We start from the raw sequence: 17,839 nt of genomic DNA on the forward strand, positions 1-17,839 counted from the left end.
GGGCAGAACCCTGACACAGAGTGGCACAGTGCAGCACCTCCGTGTCCTACGTCAGAACGCCACCTCATAAATGTGTCGTTATTGTTTGTTTTTTTGCACAGAAAAAGTATTCTTGTCACTTCATAACATTAAGGTTGAACCACTGTAGTCACATGGACTATTTTAACGATGTGTTTACTACCTTTCTGGTCCTTGAAAGTGGTTGTTGTGTTGCAGTCTATCTTAATTTGTGTTCTGAAGGTGAACGAAGGTCTTACGAGTTTGGAGTAACAATGACAGAAATTTCATTTTTGGGTGAACTAACCCTTTAATGGAACAAGGAACAGGTGAAACACTAATCAGGAAACATGGCAACTAATGAAAGAACGAGAACTCAGGCAAATACAGACAAAGAAAACTGAAAACTGAAAACTAAACAAGACAGAGAAACTGAACATAACTATAAACCAGTGGTCTCAAACTGCCGGCCCGCGGGCCAATTACGTTATGGTGATACTGGCATGAGAGTGATTAGGCTTATCTGTTTTCAGGTTGAAGGGAGAAGTGGCTGAAGGACTGAAGACAGGCAGATGATGATACACTGAAGACTGGAGAAGATGAGACAGTTCGATGCACAGGTAAGTGGTCAGGTAGAGATTCAGTCTTGAATGATGAGACCAGACAGTTGAGCTGATGAGGTAGAATGATGGCAGGTGTAGATGACTGTGAAGTGGGTGCAGGTGTGAGCCAGGAGGGATTATGGGAAATGTAGTGCAGAGGTGACCAGTGATGGTGAAGTGACTGGACTGGTGACTGAGGATTAGGACATTACTGGAGGAACTGGAATACAAAGCACAAAGAGGTTAGCAATGCCCTCAGGGGCCATGTCCAAGCAGGCTGGGAGCTCAAGGGTGTCTTCAATGGTCAAAATAGGACTGGCAAGGTGTCTCGGGCTGAATTCTATGATCATCTCAGGGCTGACAGAAAGTTCATAAATGACCTATGTGGTCGTGTTGAGGCAGAAAGACAGTTCATTAACGACCTCTGTGGCCGTGTTGGTACGGACAGAAAACTTAGGGCCAAGCTCCATTGTTGCATCAGGGCTAACAGGAAATTCAGGAACGACCACCATGGTCGCATTGGGGCAGACAGAATATTCGGGGACGACCTTCTTGGTCACATCTGGGAAAACAGGAAGTTCTGAAACAAGCCCTTTGGTCACACCTAGACAGACAGAAGACTGGGAAACTACCTTGATGGGTGCATCTGAACAGACTGGAAACTTGGGGACAATCTCCCTGATCGTCTCTAAGCAGACAGGAAAGTTAGGAACAACCTCCATGGTCGCATCTAGACAAACAGAAGACTTGGGAATAACCTCCACTTCAATAAGATTATGAGAGCAGTGTGCTGCCCAAACACACATTTTGGCCACTGCCATAACAGGGAGAACAATCTGTAGGAGAGATAGCTTGCACTGGGTTAAGCTCTGGGATGAGAGTGGGCACTGGACTCTGGTCAGGGGCTGGAGCCTGCACTGGACTTTGTTCAGGGGCTGAAGCCTGCACTGGACTATGGTCAGGGGTTGGAGCCTGCACTAGACTCTGGTCAGGGCCTGGAGCCTGCACTGGACTCTGGTCAGGGGCTGGAGCCTGCACTGGACTCTGGTCAGGGTTTGGAGCCTGCACTGGACTATGGTCAGGGGCTGGAGCCTGCACTGAGTTCTGTTCAGGGGCTGAACTTACAGACAATGGGCTGTGGTCAGGGGCTGGCCTGGTAGAGGACCCTGCCTCCTTTGAGCAGACTCTGGAGCTGGCTCATGGGTTGGATAAGACTCAGGAATGGGCTCTGGAATTTCCCTCATGGGAACAGACTGGTGAATTTCTCTCACCGGAACAGACTGGTGAATTTCTGAACAGAAATCTTCCGCTAGCTTTGCCATCAGGTCCGTGCTGTTTGAGATGGCTTTCCTGGCTCGAGGTAAGCCTGGAGACTCAGGCTTACTTGAGAGGAGTTCTGTGGTGTTTGGTGACTTGAGGAAAAAAAAAAAAAAACTCTAATGCCAGGATGGTTGGAGTGGACTGGAGAGGAAGTGACCAAGTGAAACTGGCATCTTCTTTAACCTCGCCAACAATGAGAGACAAACCACAAAGCCACAGTACATAATCAATATAGCTCTCAAAGGAACAAGTGGTAGCTGTCACTGGTATCTGGTATCTTATAAAGATGGTCATCTAATCTGCAGCAACATGATCTTCATGGTACTATCATTCTATGGAACCAAGTTAGAAAGCTCAAGGAATTATTTTACATAATCCTCAATTGGATGACCATCTTTGAAAATGGAGATGAGCAGATTTGCTGGATTGCTGGATTGTTTTTTATTGTCATTGTTTTGGTCTGGTCTTCCATGAGAACATTTCTGGGTGTACTGTATTTTCTTTAAATACATAATACAGAATAGCAAAAGACATGGGATTCCTTCTTAAGATTCATCAGTGGAAAGACAAGAAGAACAAGGGAACAAGAGGAGGAGGAAGCCAAGCAAGAAAGGGAAAAAAAGAACAAATGTGACCCGTCACGGAAACCAGGGACACAAGTTGACAGCACAACTATTGAGCAAACTGAGAAAGAAGCGTTTTTTTTTCAAAATTGGTGATTTTCGTTTTTTTGCAGAATCTGTTAGTTGAGATCATGAAGAAGCATCTCCGTGTTTTAGGTAGCAGTATTGGTTTATTTAAAAGCGTACATTTTGAGGTTGAAATCGGCTTGTTTTTCTGGGATTCTATCTCGCAGTAGGGGCGTGTCATTGTCTGTTTGTACTTCCATACTGGAATCGGATACGCCGGCTTTTGTTTCTTTTGTTATTGCCGCCGCCCTCCAAGGGAAGTGTGGCTACTTATTTATGCAGCGCTCTGGCCGGCTCTAGCTGATATCAAAATTTAATGAAGATGGACCGCAAAGAATATCGCAGATGAGCTGAACCGTGGCCGTTACACCGAAAATGTTTTTGAAGTACAACATACGGCTGGATTCTTTAGCTGCGGAAAAAGAGTGGCAGGACATGTGAATTATTGGACATTTAGAGGCAAACAGATGCATAGTGCAAACTTCGGAGATGGTTACATCCACAAAGAAGACCCCGACAAAGAGAAAGTGTGCCCGATCAACTTATTTCATCTTTTCTGTTTCTTATGGGGTGAGTTTCCATAAACATCAAAGTTTGTTGTTTTGTGTTCATTCTTAGAACACGTAGACTACACATTATCTCATGTGTCTTTTGTTATTAGCTAGCTCAGGACTGTCGTTTTAATTTTAATCGTTAGCATCGTATAACTTGCCAAAAACCCCCATTACTATAATGGGCTTTTTAGATGGTAATGTTAGCATCTGCTATTAATTTGAATAACGCTTCAACTGCTTGAATTGACTGGTGTGAATGACTTAGCTCATGTAAACCTTACTATTCTTGAATTGAATGTGACGCTAATAATTTTAGCCAGTTACTACTTCTTAACAAGGATTTACTATTGTAATAGTAAATGTATCAGATTAAATTCCTACGTAAGTAAAAGTATAAAGTATCCATAGCCGTAAAATGTGCGTTATAAGTCAAAAGTAAAAGTATTTATTGAAGAGTTTAATGTACAGGATTTTTTTAATCCTTTGACTCAAACCAGGTCTAACCACTAACTGCGGTCTAAACCAGGACTATACGGTTATCACAGAATCCTGTTCAAAAGTCCTAATGTCAAAAAAGATAAATTACTGACATTTACAATGCACATTATCCTTTATTATTAATAGTATGCGGTCCGATTTTTCCCATTGCGTCTGTCGTTGCTTTGCAACCATGCAGCTTTACAGGGGGTATGGCTTATCTAAATGAGATGTAAATGAGCCCTTTTGTCACTCCCAGCAGGTGAGAACAGGCGAGAAGTGCAAAATCTTTGGGTCATTTTCTGCCCTTTGAGCTTTTTTGAGTGCCTACCTTCAAATGGCCACAACTTCTCCAAATATTATCAGATTTCCATGTGTTACACATCATTGGAAAGCTTGGAGACTATACTTTCAGAATCTGTGAATAACTCAAAATGCCCCAGAACCGACTTGTTTCCCTACTTTCCGTGACTGGTCATAAATGTGCTACTTTCTGTCAAGACTTTATCATTTGAAATGAAAAGTTGATTTTAAAATGTGAATAAATGAATAAGAAGTGTTGTAAACTAGTTTTGAATTAACCTGTTTTTCAAATAAGGGTTTCGGAGACAGTGATATTAGATTGTGTTTTTTTATTGTACTTACCCTGTAACTACATGAAACAAGAGGGTAAAAAGCACCACTTATATTTACAGCCCGCAATGTTATACTCAGTGTTTGAGAAGCTACTCTGAAACTGTAGTTTGACAAGCTACAAGCTACTCATAAATGAAAGTAGTTAAACTACAGTCAAGCTACCCTTCTGAAAAAGTAGTTAGCTACACTACAAGTTACTATCAAAAAGTAGCTAGCTACATTGAAACTACTTTGATTTTTTTTTTTTTAATGACATAGCCTATTACAAATAATAGAATAACTGTTAATGAAGAATGTTTAAGAAAATGTTTGGGGTTTAAAACTACAATTATGATTTCAAAGCGTACTGTTTTATTTTGTAAACTATATCAAAAGATACAATACTCAAATGTAGCCTATATCTCACACTGACTCAAATGTCTTAAATGTCACACCAATGCAGGCCCGGTTCTACGCATCTTAGCACCCTTCAACGCAAGCAAGAGCACCCTAAGTTGGTACTGTAATAATATCATATTGGCAAACGATCCTGTGCGTATTTGTGTTTCTATTTACAACATGATTTTGCAGCGGTGAGCAACATAGCCAATTGTAGACAGCTGTTGATCTCTTGAATGCAATGGCCAATCAGGGGTGTTTAAGTTAAGTTAGTTAGAATAGAATCACCAGAAGAAACGCCAGAGTTTTTGTTTAGTTTTTGCGTTTGCACACTCGAGAAGCCTCTCATTAACAAAGTGTCACGTTGCAAACACGGAGACAAGAGTCAGATCCAAATGCAGGTAAGTTCTAATGGGTAATCCAGAATCAAGAGTCCAAAAACAGGCAAGGGTCAAAATCCAGAAAAGCAGTCCACACAAAACGAGCAAAAACAGGGAACAAGAAACACACACGAAAACCAGGAATGTGAACTGAAAACTCCATGACACAAACAGAAACCAACAGGGTATAAATAGACAGACACTGATAACATAATACATAACAGCTGGTTGCAATGAAGTGATAATGAGATGAGTCCGGCAGTGCGTTATGGGTAATGAAGTCCAAGGGGTGAAAACAAGAGTCCAGGATGGAGTGCCCTCTAGTGGCTGATAGGGCACTCACACTAGTGATCATGACATTACCCCCCCTCAAAGGAGCGGCTACCAGACGCTCCACCAGACAAAACAAAAACACAAAAACTCAGGAGGGAGGTGGACAGGAGGAGGATCAGGGGGAGGGATGGCGGGCCAGATCCAGGGTGCCCAACTGATAGCCAGGGCGGTGCTGGAGGAACTGACCAGGCTGGTTCCAGCGGTTCTGGAGTCCTGGCTGAGTGCCAGGGTGGCGCTGGAGGAACTGACCAGGTGGGCACTGGCAGGTCTGGATACCTGGCTGAGTGCCAGGGCGGTGCTGGAGGAACAGACCAGGCGGGTCTCAACGGTTCAGGTAGCCTGGGCAGAGGCGGCAGGGCAGAAGGCTTGGGCGGTGGCGGCGGCAGGGCAGAAGGCTTGGGCAGCGGCGGCAGGGCGGACCAAGGGTGCTCCGTGGCCTTATCAGGGAGAGCGGGCTGGGACGGCAGCGGGCTCAGGCTGCTCTGGGACGGCAGCGGGCTCGGGCTGCTCGGGGGGCGCCGGCAGGGCAGGGCAAGGCACTTCGTTGGCGCCGGCAGGGCAAGGAGTTTGGGAAAACAAACAACCTCTAGAGTAGTCTCCAGGCCTTGAAGGATGGAGGAAGCCCTTCTCCTCCTCTTCCTCCGCTTATGAGGGTTAGGCGGTGGCTTTGTGCCTACTTCCTCTGTAGGCACCAAAGTGGACTCACTGGCTGGAGCAGGCTCTGGAGTGGACTCACTGGCTGGAGCGGACTCACTGACTGGAGCGGACTCACTGGCTGGAGCGGACTCACTGGCTGGAGCGGGCTCTGGAGTGGACTCACTGGCTGGAGCGGGCTCTGGAGTGGACTCACTGGCTGGAGCGGACTCACTGACTGGAGCAGACTCTGGAGCGGACTCACTGACTGGAGTGGGCTCTGGAGTGGACTCACTGACTGGAGCGGACTCACTGGCTGGAGCGGACTCACTGGCTGGAGCGGACTCACTGGCTGGAGCGGACTCTGGAGTGGACTCACTGGCTGGAGCGGACTCACTGACTGGAGCGGGCTCTGGAGTGGACTCACTGGCTGGAGCGGACTCACTGACTGGAGCGGACTCTGGAGTGGACTCACTGGCTGGAGCGGACTCACTGGCTGGAGCGGACTCACTACTCTGAAACTGTAGTTTGACAAGCTACAAGCTACTTATAAATGAAAGTAGTTAAACTACAGTCAAGCTACCCTTCTGAAAAAGTAGTTAGCTACACTACAAGTTACTATCAAAAAGTAGCTAGCTACATTGAAACTACTGGCTGGAGCGGACTCTGGAGTGGACTCACTGGCTGGAGCGGGCTCTGGAGCGGACTCACTGGCTGGAGCGGACTCACTGGCTGGAGCGGGCTCTGGAGTGGACTCACTGGCTGGAGCGGGCTCTGGAGTGGACTTACTGGCTGGAGTGGACTCACTGGCTGGAGTGGACTCACTGGCTGGAGTGGACTCACTGACTAAAGCGGGCTCTGGAGTGGACTCACTGACTGGAGCGGACTCACTGGCTGGAGCGGACTCACTGGCTGGAGCGGACTCACTGGCTGGAGCGGACTCACTGGCTGGAGCGGGCTCTGGAGTGGACTCACTGGCTGGAGCGGGCTCTGGAGTGGACTTACTGGCTGGAGTGGACTCACTGGCTGGAGTGGACTCACTGACTAAAGCGGGCTCTGGAGTGGACTCACTGGCTAGAGCGGACTCACTGACTGGAGCGGACTGACTGACTGGAGCGGACTCACTGGCTGGAGCGGGCTCTGGAGTGGACTCACTGGCTAGAGCGGGCTCTGGAGTGGACTCACTGGCTGGAGCGGACTCACTGGCTGGAGCGGACTCACTGGCTGGAGCGGACTCACTGGCTGGAGCGGACTCACTGGCTGGAGCGGACTCACTGGCTGGAGCGGACTCACTGGCTGGAGCGGACTCACTGGCTGGAGCGGACTCACTGGCCGGAGCGGGCTCTGGAGCGGACTCACTGGCTGGAGCGGGCTCACTGACTGGAGCGGACTCACTGACTGGAGCGGGCTCTGGAGTGGACTCACTGGCTGGAGCGGGCTCTGGAGCGGACTCACTGGCTGGAGCGGACTCACTGGCTGGAGTGGACTCACTGGCTGGAGCGGACTCACTGGCTGGAGCGGGCTCTGGAGTGGACTCACTGGCTGGAGCGGGCTCTGGAGTGGACTCACTGGCTGGAGCGGGCTCTGGAGTGGACTTACTGGCTGGAGTGGACTCACTGGCTGGAGTGGACTCACTGACTAAAGCGGGCTCTGGAGTGGACTCACTGGCTAGAGTGGGCTCTGGAGCGGACTCACTGACTGGAGCGGACTCACTGACTGGAGCGGACTCACTGACTAGAGCGGGTTCTGGAGCGGACTCACTGGCTGGAGCGGGCTCTGGAGTGGACTCACTGGCTGGAGCGGGCTCTGGAGTGGACTCACTGGCTGGAGCGGGCTCTGGAGTGGACTCACTGGCTGGAGTGGACTCACTGACTAAAGCGGGCTCTGGAGTGGACTCACTGGCTAGAGTGGACTCACTGACTAAAGCGAGCTCTGGAGTGGACTCACTGGCTAGAGCGGACTCACTGACTGGAGCGGACTCACTGACTGGAGCGGACTGACTGGAGCGGACTCACTGGCTGGAGCGGGCTCTGGAGCGGACTCACTGGCTAGAGCGGGCTCTGGAGTGGACTCACTGGCTGGAGCGGACTCACTGGCTGGAGCGGACTCACTGGCTGGAGCGGACTCACTGGCTGGAGCGGACTCACTGGCTGGAGCGGGCTCTGGAGTGGACTCACTGGCTGGAGCGGACTCACTGACTGGAGCGGGCTCTGGAGTGGACTCACTGACTGGAGCGGACTCACTGGCTGGAGCGGGCTCTGGAGTGGACTCACTGGCTGGAGCGGACTCACTGGCTGGAGCGGACTCACTGGCTGGAGCGGACTCACTGGCTGGAGCGGACTCACTGGCTGGAGCGGACTCACTGGCTGGAGCGGGCTCTGGAGTGGACTCACTGGCTGGAGCGGGCTCTGGAGTGGACTTACTGGCTGGAGTGGACTCACTGGCTGGAGTGGACTCACTGACTAAAGCGGGCTCTGGAGTGGACTCACTGGCTAGAGCGGACTGACTGACTGGAGCGGACTGACTGACTGGAGCGGACTCACTGACTGGAGCGGACTCACTGGCTGGAGCGGGCTCTGGAGTGGACTCACTGGCTAGAGCGGGCTCTGGAGTGGACTCACTGGCTGGAGCGGACTCACTGGCTGGAGCGGACTCACTGGCTGGAGCGGACTCACTGGCTGGAGCGGGCTCTGGAGCGGACTCACTGGCTGGAGCGGACTCACTGACTGGAGCGGACTCACTGACTGGAGCGGGCTCTGGAGTGGACTCACTGGCTGGAGCGGGCTCTGGAGCGGACTCACTGGCTGGAGCGGACTCACTGGCTGGAGTGGACTCACTGGCTGGAGCGGACTCACTGGCTGGAGCGGGCTCTGGAGTGGACTCACTGGCTGGAGCGGGCTCTGGAGTGGACTCACTGGCTGGAGCGGGCTCTGGAGTGGACTCACTGGCTGGAGCGGGCTCTGGAGTGGACTTACTGGCTGGAGTGGACTCACTGGCTGGAGTGGACTCACTGACTAAAGCGGGCTCTGGAGTGGACTCACTGGCTAGAGTGGGCTCTGGAGCGGACTCACTGACTGGAGCGGACTCACTGACTGGAGCGGACTCACTGGCTAGAGCGGGTTCTGGAGCGGACTCACTGGCTGGAGCGGGCTCTGGAGTGGACTCACTGGCTGGAGCGGGCTCTGGAGTGGACTCACTGGCTGGAGCGGGCTCTGGAGTGGACTCACTGGCTGGAGCGGACTCACTGGCTGGAGCGGACTCACTGACTGGAGCGGACTCACTGACTGGAGCGGACTCACTGACTGGAGCGGACTCTGGAGTGGACTCACTGGCTGGAGCGGGCTCTGGAGTGGACTCACTGGCTGGAGCGGGCTCTGGAGTGGATTCACTGACTGGAGCGGATTCACTGGCTGGAGCGGACTCACTGGCTGGAGCGGGCTCTGGAGTGGACTCACTGGCTGGAGCGGGCTCTGGAGTGGACTCACTGGCTGGAGTGGACTTACTGGCTGGAGTGGACTCACTGGCTGGAGTGGACTCACTGGCTGGAGTGGACTCACTGACTAAAGCGGGCTCTGGAGTGGACTCACTGGCTAGAGTGGACTCACTGACTAAAGCGGGCTCTGGAGTGGACTCACTGGCTAGAGCGGACTCACTGGCTGGAGCGGGCTCTGGAGTGGACTCACTGGCTGGAGCGGGCTCTGGAGTGGACTCACTGGCTGGAGTGGACTCACTGGCTGGAGTGGACTCACTGGCTGGAGTGGACTCACTGACTAAAGCGGGCTCTGGAGTGGACTCACTGGCTAGAGCGGACTCACTGACTGGAGCGGACTGACTGACTGGAGCGGACTCACTGACTGGAGCGGACTGACTGGAGCGGACTCACTGGCTGGAGCGGGCTCTGGAGTGGACTCACTGGCTAGAGCGGGCTCTGGAGTGGACTCACTGGCTGGAGCGGACTCACTGGCTGGAGCGGACTCACTGGCTGGAGCGGACTCACTGGCTGGAGCGGACTCACTGGCTGGAGCGGACTCACTGGCTGGAGCGGACTCACTGGCTGGAGCGGACTCACTGACTGGAGCGGACTCACTGACTGGAGCGGACTCACTGACTGGAGCGGACTCACTGACTGGAGCGGACTCACTGACTGGAGCGGACTGACTGGAGCGGACTCACTGGCTGGAGCGGGCTCTGGAGTGGACTCACTGGCTAGAGCGGGCTCTGGAGTGGACTCACTGGCTAGAGCGGGCTCTGGAGTGGACTCACTGGCTGGAGCGGACTCACTGGCTGGAGCGGACTCACTGGCTGGAGCGGACTCACTGGCTGGAGCGGGCTCTGGAGTGGACTCACTGGCTAGAGCGGGCTCTGGAGCGGACTCACTGGCTGGAGCGGACTCACTGGCTGGAGCGGACTCACTGGCTGGAGCGGACTCACTGACTGGAGCGGACTCACTGACTGGAGCGGACTCACTGACTGGAGCGGACTCTGGAGTGGACTCACTGGCTGGAGCGGGCTCTGGAGCGGACTCACTGGCTGGAGCGGACTCACCGGCTGGAGCGGACTCACCGGCTGGAGCGGACTCACTGGCTGGAGCGGACTCACTGGCTGGAGCGGACTCACTGGCTGGAGCGGACTCACTGGCTGGAGCGGACTCACTGGCTGGAGCGGACTCACTGACTGGAGCGGACTCACTGACTGGAGCGGACTCACTGACTGGAGCGGACTCTGGAGTGGACTCACTGGCTGGAGCGGGCTCTGGAGCGGACTCACTGGCTGGAGCGGACTCACTGGCTGGAGTGGACTCACTGGCTGGAGCGGACTCACTGGCTGGAGCGGGCTCTGGAGTGGACTCACTGGCTGGAGCGGGCTCTGGAGTGGACTCACTGGCTGGAGCGGGCTCTGGAGTGGACTCACTGGCTGGAGCGGACTCACTGACTGGAGCAGACTCTGGAGTGGACTCACTGGCTAGAGCGGGCTCTGGAGCGGACTCACTGGCTGGAGCGGACTCACTGGCTGGAGCGGACTCACTGACTGGAGCGGACTCACTGACTGGAGCGGACTCACTGACTGGAGCGGACTCACTGACTGGAGCGGACTCTGGAGTGGACTCACTGGCTGGAGCGGGCTCTGGAGCGGACTCACTGGCTGGAGCGGACTCACCGGCTGGAGCGGACTCACCGGCTGGAGCGGACTCACTGGCTGGAGCGGACTCACTGGCTGGAGCGGACTCACTGGCTGGAGCGGACTCACTGGCTGGAGCGGACTCACTGACTGGAGCGGACTCACTGACTGGAGCGGACTCACTGACTGGAGCAAACTCTGGAGCGGACTCACTGACTGGAGTGGGCTCTGGAGCGGACTCACTGGCTGGAGCGGACTCACTGACTGGAGCAGACTCTGGAGCGGACTCACTGACTGGAGTGGGCTCTGGAGTGGACTCACTGGCTGGAGCGGACTCACTGACTGGAGCAAACTCTGGAGCGGACTCACTGACTGGAGTGGGCTCTGGAGCGGACTCACTGGCTGGAGCGGGCTCTGGAGTGGATTCACTGACTGGAGCGGACTCACTGACTGGAGCGGACTCACTGGCTGGAGCGGACTCACTGGCTGGAGCGGACTCACTGGCTGGAGCGGACTCACTGGCTGGAGCGGACTCACTGGCTGGAGCGGGCTCTGGAGTGGACTCACTGGCTGGAGCGGACTCACTGACTGGAGCAGACTCTGGAGCGGACTCACTGACTGGAGTGGGCTCTGGAGTGGACTCACTGGCTGGAGCGGACTCACTGACTGGAGCAGACTCTGGAGCGGACTCACTGACTGGAGCGGGCTCTGGAGCGGACTCACTGGCTGGAGCGGACTCACTGGCTGGAGCGGACTCACTGGCTGGAGCGGACTCACTGGCTGGAGCGGACTCACTGGCTGGAGTGGGCTCTGGAGCGGACTCACTGACTGGAGTGGGCTCTGGAGTGGACTCACTGGCTGGAGCGGACTCACTGACTGGAGCAGACTCTGGAGCGGACTCACTGACTGGAGTGGGCTCTGGAGCGGACTCACTGGCTGGAGCGGACTCACTGACTGGAGCGGACTCTGGAGCGGACTCACTGGCTGGAGCGGACTCACTGGCTGGAGCGGACTCTGGAGTGGACTCACTGGCTGGAGCGGACTCACTGGCTGGAGAGGCCTCCGGGCCTTGAAGGATGACGGAAGCCTTCTTCCTTCTCCTCCTCCTCCTTTTACCGGGGTGAAGCAGAGGCTCAGTGCCCACCTCCCCTGTGACTTCTGGAACGGATTCATGGGCTGGAGCATGCACACTGCCTGGTTGACTCGGTGAGGGCCCCCTACTCCGACGTTCGAGGTAATGGACAAACCCCCAAAAATCCAGGTCAGATCCATCTCCCACAGCGGCAACGAGTCATCCAGACAATTATTGAAAAGGTCCATTAAGACCGCATCATTATAACCCAGCCCTACCGCCAGGGTCCAAAACAATTGTGCCAAACCACCCACCTTATTGCCCTGTTGCCGCAGGGTGGTTAAATTGCTCAGGAGAGCCATCCGTTCCTTCGCAGTGGTTGGAGGAGTGATTCGAATCCCCATCCTGCTGGATCCTAAGGTGATGGAGTTTTCTGTCACGTTGCAAACACGGAGACAAGAGACAGATCCAAATGCAGGTAAGTTTTAATGGGTAATCCAGAATCAAGAGTCCAAAAACAGGCAAGGGTCAAAATCCAGAAAAGCAGTCCACACAAAACGAGCAAAAACAGGGAACAAGAAACACACACGAAAACCAGGAATGTGAACTGAAAACTCCATGACACGAACAGAAACCAACAGGGTATAAATAGACAGACACTGATAACATAATACATAACAGCTGGTTGCAATGAAGTGATAATGAGATAATGAGTCCGGCAGTGCGTTATGGGTAATGAAGTCCAAGGGGTGAAAAACAAGAGTCCAGGATGGAGTGCCCTCTAGTGGCTGATAGGGCACTCACACTAGTGATCATGACACAAAGTGTAGACATGATGTAAGTGACTCATTGTGCAGTGTAGACAGCTATAACTGAGATGAGTTATAACTTTTTAGTGATTATAAAGGAAGCGCTGTTTGCGTGCTTTATATAATACATTCAGAATTTTAATATAAGTTTTGTTTTTCATGCTATAAGAGGACTGACGACCAATTGCACTCTGCAGTTTCAGAAGTGATATCTGCAGTACATATAAATGCAGGATTCACACTCAATATTGCTATCATAACCATAACACGGGACAAAAATATGCAATAATAATAAGCAATGTAAATGCAGACTAGAAAAAAATATTAGAATTTTTGTATCAATATATTTGAAATTTTATTCCAATTATTTGTAAAAGTAATGACTTAAAAAAAAATCTTAAACTTCTCACTGTATACATTGCTATTCTTATGGTGGAGCTGTTGTTTACACATTACACCTGCACTTTACTGTAGCATCCTGACTAATTTCAGAAGTATTGATTTGATTCTGGAACTGAACCTGCACCAATGCAAGAACAAAATATATGCAGCTTAAATTGGATACACAAAAAAATTCCAGGTTTAAACTCACAGCACATGCAGTGATGAAGCTTTGAGACGCGCACTTCTTGCGTGAAGATTGTGCATTTCATTCTGAAACCTGTGCAAACTATTTGATTAGATCCGCCTTTGCCGTGTGATAAGCGCACTAAGCTATATCACGATTTAATTTTCTGTTCAATTGACGGATGCTTTGCCAATGACGCAAAACACTGCATCATTATAAAACTGTGGCGGGACAGATTAGGCTATGGCGGGTCACCACTGTAATAAAATAGTTTGCATACATTTGATATAGACTGCAATAAAGCAGGACAATCAATTTAAAAAGGCTCTTATTCACCTATATGTACTTGAAGTCTTCGACACAGACAGTGTTTTAATCATGTTCATAAATTAAGCGTAATCTTTACGCTGTGCTGCTTCAATGCATTGCAGGCTCGTCAGAATGCAAAACGGAATGTAGCTTGTAGCTTTTGGTCGCGCTACACCACTACTTGCTGGAAAAAGTAGTTAACTAACGGAAAAGCTACACTGTTTTAAAAATAGCTGAACTACTGACAAGCTACTGAAAAATGTAGTTAAACTAGTAGTGCCGCTACATGTAGTTAACTACTCCCCAACACTGGTTATACTTACCCTGTAACTATGGAACAAGAGTATATTTCCCTTAGTATAAGTCCCCCTAGTTCTAAAATACTTACAGTATAAATAATTAGTTATTTTCCTGGTTGTTACCCCTTTATTCCCCAGACTTTGCATATTGTTCCCCTATACTTACACATACTTACTTTATAGGTACACTATAATTACCGGAAGTTATATTGTAAATATGTTGTAATTTACAATGTACTTTCCGGGCTGTAATCTAAAGCGTCATGAGCAGCATTCATAATTAATGATTAATAACACCACAAATATGCAAATAAACCCTGTGTAAATTAAATATTATCTTCGGAAACAAATGAAGATCTTTTAATGAAATCTGAGAACTTTCTGTCACTCCACTGTCAGCCTACACAACTAGCACTTTCAAGCACCAGAAAGGTAGTAAAGGCATCATTAAAGTAATCCATGTGACTCCAGGGGTTTAACCTCAATTTTATGAAATAAAAAAGCCCATTCACACAAAGTATGTTGTAAGCGAATCAGCTCAAATTAAATTATTAATTCATTTATAGGGAATTTTAATAAGAGTTTACAACCGAAAGTTAAAGTAAAAGAAAAGAAACTTGAGTGAGAAGTTGGATGGCTATCATGGCTTGAATGAATTATGGCTATTGTCTGTCCTTCATCGTCTGTTCTTTGTCTCTGTCATCTTTTTTTTCTTACTTCTGTCTTAAGATATATTACTCTAAATGTGTCATTCTGATCTGACTATTTAAGCTTTAGGTATTTGTCCAACGTCTTTGAGGAGTTCTGACCAATTAGTTATCGTCTCCTCCAAAGGTATCTTTCCTCCTCCCCTTTAAAGGTGCTAAAGAGGATGTTTTGTTTTATACATTTTTGCAATATTACTTGAAACTGTCTTTACTAACTGATAAAAGACTATTTATTAGGTGCACTGAAAGGAATAATATTAATATACATCATCTGTGCACGAGGTAGGGCCTTAAAAACATCAGCCAATCGTTTACGCGATCATCGCGTAAATGATTGGCCCTCTGGCTTGTCAATCACTGCCGTGACGTTCCTTGTGAGAGACGAGTGCGGCTGCGCGCTCCAGTAACTTTCCACACTCTACAGGCGCTGCATGCAATGTTTTTGTCAGGAGACAGGAGTAACAACTGCAGATTATGAGTTACCTGCGGTGAGTCCGACATAATGAATCCACTAACACGACACAGCGAATGCCGGTGGTAAACACTCGTGTTCCAATACTCGTGCACGAGTTTTGGGAGGCGTTCCTTTGAAATGAGCTATGAAGGGGCTGTTCTTACGCATGCGCTCATTTCAAAAACTCAGTAACAGTCTTTGGATTCTCAGTCGACTAAAAAATCCTCTCTATCACCTTTAACATTAAATTAAATGTTATCCCTTGATCTCGTAAATTCCCGCTCTCAGCAGAGAATCCAGAGAGTGCAGATTTCACATAGATTTCATTCAAGCCACAATATGAATTTAAAATAGAGATGTAAATTCATTCCAAACAAGGTACATTTTTAATCAGTCATTCAAAAGTTATAACATTTACTTGAATTGTGAGTGTTTTAAGCAGAACTGGTCACATGTAGAATGTGTAGACGTGATATAGAATTATGCTGTTGAATGATGTTTGATCAGTTTAGATCAAGTCAGTTTAGATTTATTTTGGAATGCATGCGCCATGGTGCTAATGGTGCAAGTGTTTGTTTTTTTCCCTGCACACACAAAGCACTTGCATTTCTTCATCAAACTGAAGTTAAACCGCTGGACTCTCCTGGATTACTTTAAAGACCTTAAAGGCATAGTTCACCCAAAAATGACATTTCTGTCATTAATTACTCAGCCTCATGTTGAGACCTTTGTTCATCTTTGGAACACAAATTAAGATATTTTTATCTTAAATCCGAGAGGTATATGACTCATCCATAGACAGGAATATAATAAACACTTTCAAGGTCCAGAAAGGTACTAAAGACATCATTATAACAGTCATGTGACTGCAGTGGTTCAACCTTAATTTTATGAAGTGACGAGAATACTTTTTGTGCACAAAAACAAAACATAAATAACAACTTTATTCAACTATCTCTTCTTTTCCCTGTCATTATCTTACGCAGGTGATGCAGTGAGCACAGTGAAGCCTTCAGTGTTTTCGTCCAAATGCCAGCTCAGTATTGGCTGAGGCTGTGTTCACTTGATCTGCATGATGCATGCGTGTGATGCTGACGCAGGAGCCGGCCAATGACGTAGAACCTGGAAGCGCTGGACGTAAACATGTAGGAGAATGACACAGAAGAGAAGATATTGTTGAATAAAGTCATTATTTTTGTTTTGTTTTGTGTGCATGGGTTGTGCGGTGCCAATGTTCATTATTATTGTTGTTATATATTTAAGGTTTATTTTTAAGGTTTCTTTATTTTTATTTTTAGGTATGGCAGAGCAGACAAATGCTGAATGATGGATGATAAGCCTAGAGTGCCGTGTTATTTGTGTGTGTGTCCAATCATCATTTACATATGCATTTATCAAAAAGCAGCAGTGATAACATATTAAAGTGACACTTTTGCTTGTTTTATACAAAGTTCAATAAAGTTCTAGATGTTTTAGTCTGGGTGTTTTCATGAGTAACCTACTCCCAAGGTAATGGATCTAAGCTACCATCTCTACAACAGCACTAATTGCATCAGCACAAGTCTGTTTATCTAACACCTTTGATTGTTAGGCTTCAAACACATTTAATGAGACATCACTACCATTGACAAAATACACTCTAGAGAGTTAAAGATTTCATCAGATAAAAAAACATTGTTCAGTAAAAGAGCTGATTGGTCAGATAACACTGAGGACCAGGTTGAATTTTGTAATGTCAATGTTAAGTAATTTCAAACAGTAAGTAACATTTTATTTATATAGCACTTTTAATGCTAAAAGGCACAAAGTGCTTTACACAATATAAAAACACAATCATTGATATACAAATGAAGAGCTATACACAATATACATATATATATATAAGCAATATATATATATTGCGTTATATATATATAAGCAAAATATAATATAAAATATCAACCCCCCCTCCTCCACCAGCACAAAAAACATCACAAAATACTAAAAGCATGTCTATACAAGTAAGTTTTCAAACGACATTTAAAAACAGACACACATTCAGAAGATCTGATATCAGCTGGCAAACTATTCCATAGTTTTGGAGCCCTCACATCTCCTTTGGTTTTATATCTCGTTCTTGGAACAGCCAGCAGTTTGTTAAAAGAAGATCTAAGACATCTCCCTGTTTCATAAGGTCTCAGAAGCTCAATTAAATATATAGATGCCAAACCATTTAACGCTTTATATGTCAACAATAAAATCTTAAAATCAATCCTTAAATAAACAGGTAACCAATGCTAAAACAGGTGTTATATGATTAAATAACTTTGCTTGCTTCAGTAGTCTGGCTGCAGCATTCTGCACTAACTGTCAAACTAACGGTTCAAAGAAAACAGAGCGTTACAATAATCAAGACGGGAAGAAATAAAAGCATGAATAAGCTTCTCTGTATCATTAAAATTCAAAAACCACCTCACCTTGGAAATATTTTGTAACTGTTGAACCAACTTCTTGACATGAAACTC

General features: G+C 48.6%; 1 long non-coding RNA gene across 1 annotated transcript; it reads left to right on the forward strand.

Annotated features, from left to right (window-relative positions):
* Positions 1–311: 311 nt before the first annotated feature.
* On the forward strand, positions 312–16,891 carry LOC125277666. Its single transcript, XR_007186963.1, has 3 exons — positions 312–617; positions 16,322–16,480; positions 16,634–16,891. It is a non-coding gene; the product is annotated as an uncharacterized LOC125277666 (long non-coding RNA).
* The last annotated feature ends 948 nt before the right edge of the window (positions 16,892–17,839 follow it).

This window comes from Megalobrama amblycephala, linkage group LG10 (assembly GCF_018812025.1).
Source record: "Megalobrama amblycephala isolate DHTTF-2021 linkage group LG10, ASM1881202v1, whole genome shotgun sequence".
NCBI classification, from domain to species: Eukaryota; Metazoa; Chordata; class Actinopteri; order Cypriniformes; family Xenocyprididae; genus Megalobrama; species Megalobrama amblycephala.